The following is an 11897-nucleotide window of genomic DNA, read 5'->3' on the forward strand; positions in this document are numbered from 1 at the left end:
GTTGCATTACCGCCCCTCGCCAGGTAACTGGGACTTTCTGGCCTATGCCGCCCGGGGGGGGGGGGTAGGACGCTCGGAAAAGCACATTTGAGTGTCCTCCCGAGCCCTCCATAAGGAGCCGCGACAAGGGAACTTTCCTGGTGCCGGCACCAAAGGCTCCCCACATTGCCCGGCTGTACAGGTGCGTCCCGCCGCCGCCGCCGCCACCGCGCAGGAATCAGTGCTACTGCTACCCTCTTTCGCTCCTCCCCGGGCATGTCCCGTCCCAAGACCCTCCCGGCCGGATTCCCCCCGAAGCCCGCCGTTTCCCTCGGCCGTCTTTGCTCTCCCGCTGGCCATGCTGTGGCCAAGCTCGGATCCCCCAACGCCAACGTGGGGCGGCCTAACCGCAGCCCCAGCCCCCCCTCCTCCCTCCCCCGATTTCCGCCGTCCCTCTGTCTCATTCCTCTGGAGAGCGAGCCCGTTCAAGGGCCCGGCCTTTCTAGAACCGACCGTGCCCAGAACCAAACTCTCGCCGCCTCCCTCCCCGGTACGCGCGCACAAACACACACACACACACACACCCCGGCTCCTGCGAGTCGCCTTCTGGGGCGCAATGCACGACCCCCCCGCCCCGCCGCCCCGGTTAGCGCTCTAACCCGCCCTTCGCGCGCTCCTGCTCCCCGCTCCTTCCCGGCGCCACTGACGGCCCGGGGACCCCTTACCTCCCAGTGCCTGGGCCGAGTCCTGGCGCTCCAGCAGGGCCCGCCTCGCCTCGCCTCGCCTCGCCTCGCCTCTCCTCCGGGGGGAAACCAGCCGCGTCGCCCGCCAAGCGGGTCCTTCTCCCCCGCCCGGCTGTGTGTTTACGGCGCGGCCCCCCCTCTCCGCCGAGCCCTCCCCTCCATTGCCGCCTGCTCGCGCCCGGCCCGACCCCTCCTCCCGCGTTGTCCAGGGTAAACGCCCTCTAGCCCGGATCCACAAGGCTCACCGCGCTCCGAGCCGGGGATCGCCAGGCAGGAGGCCTTAAAGGCACAAGGTCCCTTTTGTGTGCTTCCCCAGCCTGTTGCGCGGCGTCGCGGGGCTCTCGCGGCGGACGAGGGGAGACCGAGCTGCGGCGGGTCCGGGCAGCCGAGGCGCCTGGCAACCGAGACGGAGGAGCCTCGCCAGGGCAAGGGCACCTGCCGCACGCGGGCTGCCTCGAGGTGAGGTGAGGCGAGGTGAGGCGAGGCGAGGGTGGGTGGGTGGGTGGGTGAAGAAGGACTTGGCCCGTTTGTGCGGCCCACTCCCGGGATGGGGATGGGGGGCAGAGACACGGGTTCCTTGGGCTTGCACCCGAGCCCCGTCGCCTGCCTTACTCCTGGCCGTGGCTTCTTGCGAGACCCGAGGGACCCCTTGCCCGCCCTCATGTCATCTGCGCCGGCCTCCTCCCAAGGCTGAACTCCCGCTCATTCCGCCCCCTCCAGGGAAGTCTCCCTCCTCAGGCTTTTGCACCGACGGATTCGGGCTGGGGAGCGGGAGAGGGGGCTCTATGCCTGCAGCGGCCGCCTGTCGCTCCCCTCTCCTAGGCCGGGCCTCTCCTCCCAAGGGACAGCTGGCTGCCGATCAGACTCGAGTCCCTTGCCGCCCTCGGGGGTGACATTGAGCCGCTCGGCAGCCAACTGCCTTTGTTCCCAGGCCAGTTAGCAGCTTGCCAGCCTGCTGGCTACAATGAGGAGAAACCCGATCTGGCTGCAGATCCTGGGCCATTTTTCCCCCTGCAGGTTTGCTGGCAGCCAACAAATGGAGGCAAGAGAATGGTTTGTCCACAAGTTGCCTTTGGCTGGCCAGGAGCAAGAGGCAGAGCAGCGCTGAATCTCGCTGTTGTGGCCACTCCCTCCGTTTGACAGTGCTGGAGAAAGGAACGGCAGGCCTGTAACTTGGCAGAACCCTCCAAAGGGACAGGCTTAATGATTAATTAGAAGGGAGCCCCACTGGGGCCCAGGAAGTTCCTGTCCTCAGAGGGGTGGCCTATATAGTTTAAGGGCCTGTCTCACTGGCTCCTCCACAACTATTGCATCCCGGTCCTGCTGCTGGAAGTGCCCAGAACCCCCTGCCATACCAGTTGGCTTGGCTGTGGGTTAAAGCTGTCACGTTGCCTTAACAGAGTGACTTATTAAAGTGCTGTTCAGAGAGAGATTCTCCCAGGGGCAAGAGGTCTCGGCTTCCCCTGAGCTCTCCTGAATTGATTTTCCCTAGGCAGGAGAGCTGGGGAAGGGGTTGTTAATGAATTAATTATTCAATGTGGCTGCCTTTTGCTGCTGAAGGTTCCCTTGCACCATATTTAGTGGCTGTGGGAATTAGGGCCGAGGGGCAGGCGCCTTTCCGGGAGAGAAACAAAAGAAGCTTGCAAATGTATCAGAAGTTACATCATGTGGGTACCACAACATTTTCCCTTTCTTCACATGCTCCCTGCTCCCATGGCAACTTCTCTGCAAAACGTATGGATAAATTTTAACTCCTTCTTCAGCAGTATTTAAATCTAGAAGGAAATACCCCAAGGGGGGTATCAAGGTATTTTCCTTGCAGACACGGTTTCTCCTCCTTTCTCTTCTTTTTTTTTTAAACTGTTTGGGGCCACTTCATAGCCAACTTTCTAATGCTCCCTGTCTCAATTAGCATAGATGACAATAGTGATGTTAAGGAATCGAGACAGCACTGCCAATGTACATGACACTTTACAAGCAGCACTATGACCCAAAGAGCTTACATTCTAAGTTTTGACACAGCATAGGACAACAAAGGGAAGTGAAAAGACAGAAGTGAGCGTAACAGGAGATTAGAATCTTTATATTATTCTAGGCAAGTTCCTGGAGGGATATTATGGGTTCCTCAATGAAAAGATCAGTCCTTGGGAAGATCACCTTGAGCTTCAGAGAAAAATAAGGACAATGGTACATCATTTGTTTTGAAAAGCTTTTCAGCATCAGCAGCAGAAATGCCCTGAGTTACAAATAGAGTAGCTGCAGAGAGGTAGCTGTGTTCGTCTGTTGCAATGGCACCTTAAAGATTAACCGTATTCAACTCCGCATAGGCTTTGGTGAGTCAGAGCTCAGTTCATCAGAAGCATAGGAGCATCCATCCACAGGAGGTTTGTTTATACTTGAAGACAGAAGCAGAGATACAATACAAAATAGAGCCCAGTTAGAAAGCAATAACCAATCAATGAGGATGTGCTGTGGATAGATGGGTCAAACAGGCTAAACATAAAATCAGGACTGATCAAGGAAGGTACAGGATGAGATGGTGTAAGCAAAACCAATTTACATTTATAAAGGGTCAGTCATGTTGCCCTAGTAGGATCTATAGTGAGTCTTTTTTTTTTAAACTGTGTTTCATGGTGCAGGAAGTCTTTAGAATCTTGAAAACTCTCTTGCTTTAGACTGAATAAGTCCTTGAAGTTGAAATGCCATCATTACTACAGGTTGGGGACCAAATAAGGTTAACTGAGACAGGGGAGGCGAGCAGACTAATGTAAACTGCCCTGAGCCTCAGGAGAGGCCGGTATAAAAGGCTAAGGGCTGTTGGGGAGGAGTTAGGATGGGCCCTGTCCGGGATAAAAACTCTGAGGAGCAAATCAGGAGCCAGGAAGCTTGCTGGATCCTTGCCGGATGGCCGCCGGGCAGGAGCCTTGCCCCACGCTGCTGGACTCCGGGGAAACTACTTTCCCCCTCCGCCCAGCGACTGCCCTTCCCCGCCAGTGGAGCTCCACGTTGTCCTACCCCGCCAGCCACTACCCGAGCCCTTTCCACCCCCACCTGAGCGCCCTTTCCACCCCGATCCACAACATCCATCCCCGGGCCGCCGACGCCCGCGCCCTTCCCACCTCCACCCCTCCACTTACAGGTAGCCGCTTGGCCGCCTGTCCCCAGACTTCACCACTGCCGTGCCCACGCCACACCTTCTCACGACGCCTCCCCGCTTCAGCACTTCCCCTGGACTTCACCGCTGCCGCCGTGGCCAACCCCACGAATCCAAGATGGTGCCGCTGATGATGAGACCACCGGCGAACCGCTCTGCAGCCAGCGGTCCGCCGATGCCTCCCACGCCCACCCCAAAATGGCCACGCTGCACAGGGGACTGCCACAGAGCCGCTCCCACGGAAGCGCCACGCCGCGCAGAGCCGCGTACCCTCTCGCTGCCCACCTTGCCTCCTGGACGCTGCCGTTGCCCTGCCACCCGCCCGGGCCCCGGTGAGTCTGCACGACGGGAAGGGGGGCCGCGCAGCAACAGCCACCACCCCCCAAGCCAGGCACGGTTGACCAGCCGGCGTGACCATGTTCTCCCCCAGCTAGCGCCCGCTGTATTTACACGACAGCGGGCTTAATTCCTAGTAAATACAATAAATAAATAATGCCACCCTGCACATCTCAAAGGTAGGGAAGAATAAAAGACAGAAATGTTTATTGTATTTTACCATGAATTTTTATTGTCAACTGCCCTGACCTGCAAGGGAAGGTGGTATATAAATGTAATAAATAAATATCTCATTCGTATCACATGGTTTTTAACTATAATCTGCCATGAGTCTCGGTGAGAAAGGCAGACTGTAAATTGAGAAAATAACAGAAGATAAATAAAATTAACATGCAGTACATAATTTCTGTGTCTTTTTAAACTTGGTGGCTGGTGACATGTCCATTTCTTCAAAGCTACATGATTACAATTCAATATACCCACCCACAGATTCAGCAGTTCCCAAGGGCATGTGGGAGTTTAAGAAGTGTATGTAATACCAGTAATACTGTATTCAAGGTGTTATCACCAGTCCCCACCATATAAGTAAGGATGATGGGGACCTAAGTCCAAATGTAAATTGTCTTTTAGATTTTTAGCCAAGCCAAATATGTAATCTGGTCTCAACAGTTTTTGTTTCAGTTGCAAAGCTATGTATTCTGTTATAGGAAGCATGACATGCAGGGGATTGCACATGGCCATGCTGTGTGAGTCTACCATTACAGTTAATGCTGATTGCAGTATGGCTGGCATTGGAATGACACTAAAACTGCTGCTCAAAGAATAAATGCCATTGATTCAGTGGGACTTACTCCAGGACATACGTCCCAGGAATTTTCCTATTTAACATCATAGAAGGGTTTTTTAATTTTGTTTTGGGTTTTTTTTTTTGTAGTAAGTGTGTTTGTGGTCAGTACAGATACCTTGTTGCAAAGCAGGGCAAAAGCATAAAATGACACTCCTGTTGCTGCCAGTATTGACTGCCCTTCCTAAGGTGTATGAGTTTAGGGGGAGCTCTTTAGGCAGCGGCTGGACAGATATCCTGGATTCTTTAGGCTGATCCTGCATTGAGCCGGAGGTTGGACTAGATGGCCTGTAGGAACCCTTACAACTCTATGATTCTATCTTTAAGGGGATGGGATGGAAGGCTGCCTAGGACATATATTCTTCAGACAGCCCTAACATGGGTAGAGATTGTTTTAGGGCATTGTTTCCCAAATTCTGATTAGTTTTCTGAATTAAAATCGGAAGTATGCTACTGTTACACATACAACATCCTTACATACATAGAATTTAAGAAGGTAATTCAAGAAGTAATACCACAGGAACTGTTACTTTTTAATTTAATGTATTTCTTGCAGAGCAGCAGTTCTCCTCCCAAGTCACACTGTTACTATCTCATGATTCTGGCTACATTAGTGGTGTTTGAGTGTCAGGTTAGGATATGGGCTGCTAGCTCTGGGTTAAGAAATACCTGGTGATGTGGGGGTGAAGCTTGGGGAGGGGAGGGTTTTGGGAGGGAACTCAGTGGCATATATCGTGTTGGCAATGGTGCCCAACCTGATTAAAGAATAGATAAAGGTTTCTTTAGGAATTAATATACTTGATAGGAAAGAAGAGAGACAAATATAGGTTCCTAACTACATCTCTAGCCGAGAGAGAAGGTAAGATGGAGTTTGGCACTTCTCTACTCTGAGGGCAATTTTCTCATTCAATCTGGATACAGACAAGGAATGACAGTTAATAGGAGAGAAGGTGCTGACCTCACTTTCCCATCTAATCTTTTTTCTGCCCCCTGCAGGGTCTTCTTTTTTGTATACCAGATGTTGCCTTTTCCAACAGCCTCTTGCAAGGTCTAATGTACAAAGTCCACAAGATTTATCTTCTTACATAGACTTTCAAACTTTTCTTGAAGAAGTGGCTTGGTGAGTACATCTGCAGTCATTTCATCAGTAGCACAGTATTCCAATTCAGCAAGCCCTTCTTCTTGTATATTTCTTACTAGGTGATGCTTCACATCGATGTGTTTAGTTCTTAAGTTGATCTTCTCTGGCTCTGCAAGTTTTATGCTCCCTTGGTTGTCTTCAAAAAGTTGTACTGGTTTGGGTTCCTCTATCCCAAAGTCTTGCATTAGTTGTAGTCATTTTAGTTGTCTGCGTGCTTCTGCTGTGGATACGTATTCCACTTCAGTTGAGGACATGGCTACTGTATCTTGCTTCCTGTTGTTCCAGATGACTGCTCTGCTACTACAGAAGAACATGTCCTCTGGGTGACTTTCTGTTTGTTGCATTTCCTGCCCAGTCTGTATACCCTGTATCTCGCTAATCTGGGATTGTCACTTGTTGGTAACTTTAGTTTCAGATGGGCAATGCCATGCAAGTACTTTGCATTCCAGTCCCTTTTGATTGGCAATTCCATCTTTCTGCAAACATGCCCACAGTTAATGTGGTATCTGGACAGGTCAATGTTTTTATGTACAACAGTCTTTCAATTACTTCTCTGTATTGCTAGTTGCTAGGCAGAAGTTCATTACTTCCTTTCTGGTTCAAGTAGTTTGTTTCCATAGGAGCGCTTGCAGGCTTAGCTCCTTTCATAATCGTTTAGTCCAGCAATTCTAGGAATTTCTGCTTCTGATAGAGAAGATAGCTTCCATCTTCCTCTCATTCTAGTTGTATTCCAAGATAGTAGTTGATGTTTACTGATTCTTGAACTATTACATCACAGTTTCTCTTTTTTCATAGCATAAAATCAGGTCATCCACATAAGTAAGAATGTCAGGCCATTTCTTGTCTCTATATCTTGAGTATAGACATCAGAATGAGGCAGAACGCCTTGCCCTGCTCAAATCCTTCCTTGGTTAGCATTTGATGAAGTTTCTTGTTTCAACCTCTTGCAGCCTGTTTGTGTCCATATATATTCTTTTCCAGTTTACACATATGTGACTTGCCTATGGATTGCTCAAATCACAGTGGCTGATCCATGCAAATATCTTCTTTCATTTCTCCATGTACAAAAGCAGTCTTTATGTCTAGATGCTCATTGAAGTATCTCTCAACATTGGTGTGAAGATTTCATAGAAGTGTTCTCCATACTCTTGAGAGTATCCTTCAGCAACCAATCTTGCTTTGTATCCTTGTACTTGCTTTTCTGCATCATGTTTAGTAGTATCCTACTGCCCTCTTTCCTGAAGTCCATCTACAACACTTAATTTCTCTTTCTTTTCTTTATCTAACATTTCAAAGAAATCTTTATACGCACACATATGGCTTATAAAGATTGTGCAGGCACTTTCCAGATACCAAATATGACTTGTTGTGATTTCTTGGGTTAATATAAAGAATTTATTTAATGGTGGCTGTTTGGAATTTCCCCCTCTTCTTTCTCTGAAGAAGGCATCTCTATATTTAAAGGCAATGAAATTCTTCTTTATGTGGCCGGGCTTCCCACAGAGGTGACTAATGATCCCACTTTTCTTATTTACCTTCAAAGCCATCTCATTAGCCTTCAGTTTGAATTTTTTGTTAGACTTTTCAAATTGTGTTTGTATGTTTCCCCAAGCTGATTTATAACTTCTGTGAGGGACAGCTTACTCTTAGATTCAATCTGAGACTATTTTTATGACTGTCAGTCTTATTAACGGTAACACAATCAGATCTTGATCAACAATTTCCTTTCCTGAACTCCTCAGTTGCTCAGCCAATCCAAGCATCTTTTCCAGATGATGATGCAAATGATCCCCCTCTTTCTTCTTAGTACTAAAAAGCTTTTCTGGATAGAACTGGCACTTTAATGAGCAATTTGCACACAGCCTTTCCAGCTCATGCCATACAGCTTTGGCTCTTGGCATCGGTATTACTCAACACATTTTGGTCAGTTAAACCCTTGATTATGGGCCCTCTTACCTTTTTATTGTTGGAGTCCCAGGTTCTCTGCTTTACCAGGTTACCATCAACTGGTCAGAGGTTCTGGATAACATCCCATAATCCTTTTTCAAGAAGGTGACCATTCATTCTCTCTAAATTTGGCAATCTCCATGAGCCTACCTATCCAGTAACTATGCTGTGTATTACAGGAGGTCGTCTCCTTTGTTCTTGCTTGTTCTTACCAAGAGCCTCTGGCAATCTTTTCTACCTTTAATCAGATATGTCCTTGATTTGGGCTACCATAACCTAGGTTGATAAAGTAATTAACACAACAACAGTGCACATTCTGGTTAAAGAGTAGATAAAAATTTATTTAGGAATTAATATACCTGAAAGGAAAGAGAAGAGACAAAGATAGGTTCCTAACTTTATCTCTGAGAGAGAGAGAGGGTAAGACTGAGTATGGCACTTTGGAGAAGGAGGAAATTGCCATAAGAGTAGCTATCTGGAGATAGACCAGGAATGATACTTAACAGGAGAGAATGTGCTGACTTCACTATCCTATCTAATTATCTTCATTCTGACTCCTTCAGGGTCTTCTTCTCTTTTTCTTTGTACACCTAGCATTGCCTTTTCCAACATAATGCCATAGTGTTCCCTGTTTAAAGCAGCCATTTTCTCCAAGGGGACTAGTCCTTAAGTGGAAGGATATGTTGCTGGTATTCCCCAGTGCTTTGTATGGCAGGCTTTTGCAATGGCCCTGGAAGGGTTTTGCCAATTTCCCCCCTGCAGGTTTGCTTGCAGAAAACAAATGGAGGAAAGAAAAGGCCCAGATAGTGTAAGAGCTCTCTCAGCCTCACCTACCTCACAGGAAGGCCTGTTATGGGGAGAGGAAGGGCTTTGAGACTCCTCCGAACAGTGAAAAGTAGGGTATAAAAACCAACTCTTTTTTTTCTAAATTCTGTTGTTCAGGAAGTGGAAATGAAGGCTAAATGGTTCTTACCAGGATATTTTGGATTTATCCCAAGAGGAGGTCTAAATGAAATCAAGGGAAGATTTAATAAAAGGTTTTTGATTGTAAATGGTTTTCTTATGTACATCTGTTTGAAAGGTTTAAAACTGATAAAAAAGCTATGGGTTTGAAAATCTTATAAGTGCCTTTTGACATGGAATGGTATAAAAATAAGAAACGCTATTACTAAAATCTATAAGCTCTTATCGATGGAAGATGAACAGGTAAAAGTTTGTGTGATAAAATGGAGAAAAAATTGGTTGTAATATTTAAACGGAGTAATGGGAAATGTGGAAGAAAGGTATTAAAACATTCTATCTAAACATCATTTTATACAAAGTTTTCCTTTGTTTAGATCTGCCTTTTTCAACATTTTGAACATGGAGGAACCCCTGATATAATTTTTCACACTTTGAGCTGCTTTAGAAGTGATGTCAGCTGGTTATGCCTTCATGCCACAACCCTGGAAGTGATGTCATGACTTAACCATAACTTGAATATGATGAAGTATATGGTCAATGAGAATGGAATGTCTATGATTTACACTGTGGTGGGATGGAGAAGCTAAAGAGAAATAAAATTAACAATAACAATAGTGAAAAGAATACAATGTAAGTGATGTAAGATGCCTGTTTATTGTGTAGGTTTTTTCTACTTTTTGTTTTTGTAAGCTATGCTAAAATAAAAATTGATTAATCACACAAACATCCTGTCCTTAACAGCCTTGCTCAGCTTTTGTGAACTGAGGGGTTGTAGCTTCCTTGATTGAGTCAATCCATCTCATGGTGGGTTTTCCTCTTTTCCTGTTGCTCATTGGGTGGAAGTTAATTTTTTAAATTTAAAAATATCAGGTGATATGACCATATATAGCTATGTCAGCCTACCCACCCCCTCCCAAAATGGCCAATGATAGGCCTGGAGGGGGGTGGTAAGGGGAGGGGCCTCGGTCATACAAATCCTTGCCAAGGCTCATCACGTGTGGTAGCAACTGGAGTCCAGATGGGTAAGTACTCTCATTTTAACTTAATGAGAGGGAGGGGGTATTGGAGTGCATAGACCTGCTCTGGTTCTGTTACTAGAACACCTGAAACTAGAAGTAACTGTAGAATTTTTTGTAAAAGTCTTTGGCTGGCTGTAATGGTATTCGGGTTAAAAACCATATATACCAGATTCACTGTTAAGAGATTGTTCTTCTAAATTGAAGTTTCCAGTTGAAAACAATTTGAAATTCGATGTCCCTTGATAAAGCTACGCAGTGAAATGCACTGGGATTAAGAATTCTACTTATTAAAGAATTAACTGAAGACAGAAGACTACCTGGAAGTCTGTTTATTACATTGGAGTCCCAATGCCTTATTGCATGTTCATTGTTTGGTCTTTCACCCTTCCTATTTCATTTTTGCTGGTCCTGTCTCTAGCATTGCGTGGGGTGGAGGTGATGGAGCAGCATAGGTGTGCTCTAGACCTGTCTCTGGTGTAGGGGCAGTGAAGGCAATGGTGGCATAAGCCTGGCCCTGTTTCTGGCATTTGGGTGGGGGAGGGGGTGATGGAGCAACATAGGCCTGCCCCAGCCCTGTTTCTGCAGGCTCCCTTTGGTGAAGAAGAGCCAACTGGTAGTCAGACCAGAGTGTCCTGTTCACCACATCATATTTCTGTGCTGTCACTTTTTGTGCTGTGGGAATGGCCTGTGATGTCACATCTGATGGGAGTGTCTGGGTGATGCCACATGCAATTTCCTGTGGTGTAGCTGGAAGGTAGAGCCTGCTGACATCACTTCCGGGGTCTCTCAAAGCCTGAAGAATGTTTCAGAGGTTTCTCAATGGAAAAAAGGCTGAGGAAGGGTGATGTATGGTGTGAAAGTTGAAAAATGAAGAAAACAGATCAAAAAAAAAGTTGATACATTTGAAATGTGGTTCTGGAGGAGAATTTTTCAACTACCACCAACTGCCAAAAGACAAATAAGTAGGCTCTAAATCAAGTCAAGCCTGAACGCTCCCTAGAAGTTAAAATGATCAAATTGAAGCTTTGGTCACCTTTTGAGAAGACAAGACTCACTGGAAAAGACACAATAACATTAGGGAAAATTGAGAAGAAATCAGCACTATCAGGACAATGATGTGAGCCCAAGGTCGCCCAGCTGGTTGAAGGTGGAGGGGCAGGGAATCAAACCCGGCTTAAAAGCCACTGCTCTTAAACCACTACATCACGCTGGCTGTTTTGGTGGGGGTGGAAAGTGCCATCCAGTCGCAGCTGACTCATGGTGACCTCGTAGAGTTTTCAAGGTAAGAGGTGAACAGAGGTGGTTTGCCATTGCCTGCCTCTCTGTTGTGACCCTGACTTCATTGGTGATCTCCATTTTAAACACTAACCAGGGCTGACCTTGCTTAGCTTCCATGATCTGAGATCAGGCTGGATTCGGTGATCCAGCTCAGGGCATTTGGGAGGTCATTAATTCATTAGGTCACCACTGGACACGCACACACCCACCCATGGAGATTCTTAAAGTTAACATATCTTGAGTCTCAGCATATCTTCATCTGGTTCTACCACTCAGCCTTCTGTGACTGGATTGAAAGCCCAACACTGAGTAGCTGCATTTGTTTCACAAACACTTTAAAAAGCCTTTCCCCTGCTACAGGGATAGGATGGGGGCCTTTTTTAAAGAGCAAGGCCCTTGGGTGCGCAACTACGCAAACCTAAATGTCAGCTTTACATCTGGCTGTGTCACTACTGTGCGGCCAGCCCACGCAATCTGTACAGTCTACCATGAG

General features: G+C 47.2%; 1 protein-coding gene and 1 long non-coding RNA gene across 3 annotated transcripts in view; one reads left to right on the forward strand and one right to left on the reverse strand.

Moving 5' to 3' along the window:
* ADCY6 (adenylate cyclase 6) overlaps window positions 1–1093 on the reverse strand; it is a 53420-nt gene extending 52327 nt beyond the window's left edge. The window contains exon 1 of one of the 2 annotated variants that reach the window (XM_077328457.1): window positions 968–1093. The gene's annotated coding sequence lies outside the window, so the exon portion shown is untranslated. Of the gene's footprint in view, window positions 1–704; window positions 851–967 lie in introns of those variants that run through there. The other variant, XM_077328454.1, reaches the window with a different exon arrangement.
* On the forward strand, window positions 1040–9831 carry LOC143833093 (uncharacterized). Its single transcript, XR_013229523.1, has 2 exons — window positions 1040–1181; window positions 9482–9831. It is a non-coding gene; the product is annotated as an uncharacterized LOC143833093 (long non-coding RNA).
* The last annotated feature ends 2066 nt before the right edge of the window (window positions 9832–11897 follow it).

Source organism: Paroedura picta, chromosome 3, assembly GCF_049243985.1.
Source record: "Paroedura picta isolate Pp20150507F chromosome 3, Ppicta_v3.0, whole genome shotgun sequence".
Lineage (NCBI taxonomy): Eukaryota > Metazoa > Chordata > Lepidosauria > Squamata > Gekkonidae > Paroedura > Paroedura picta.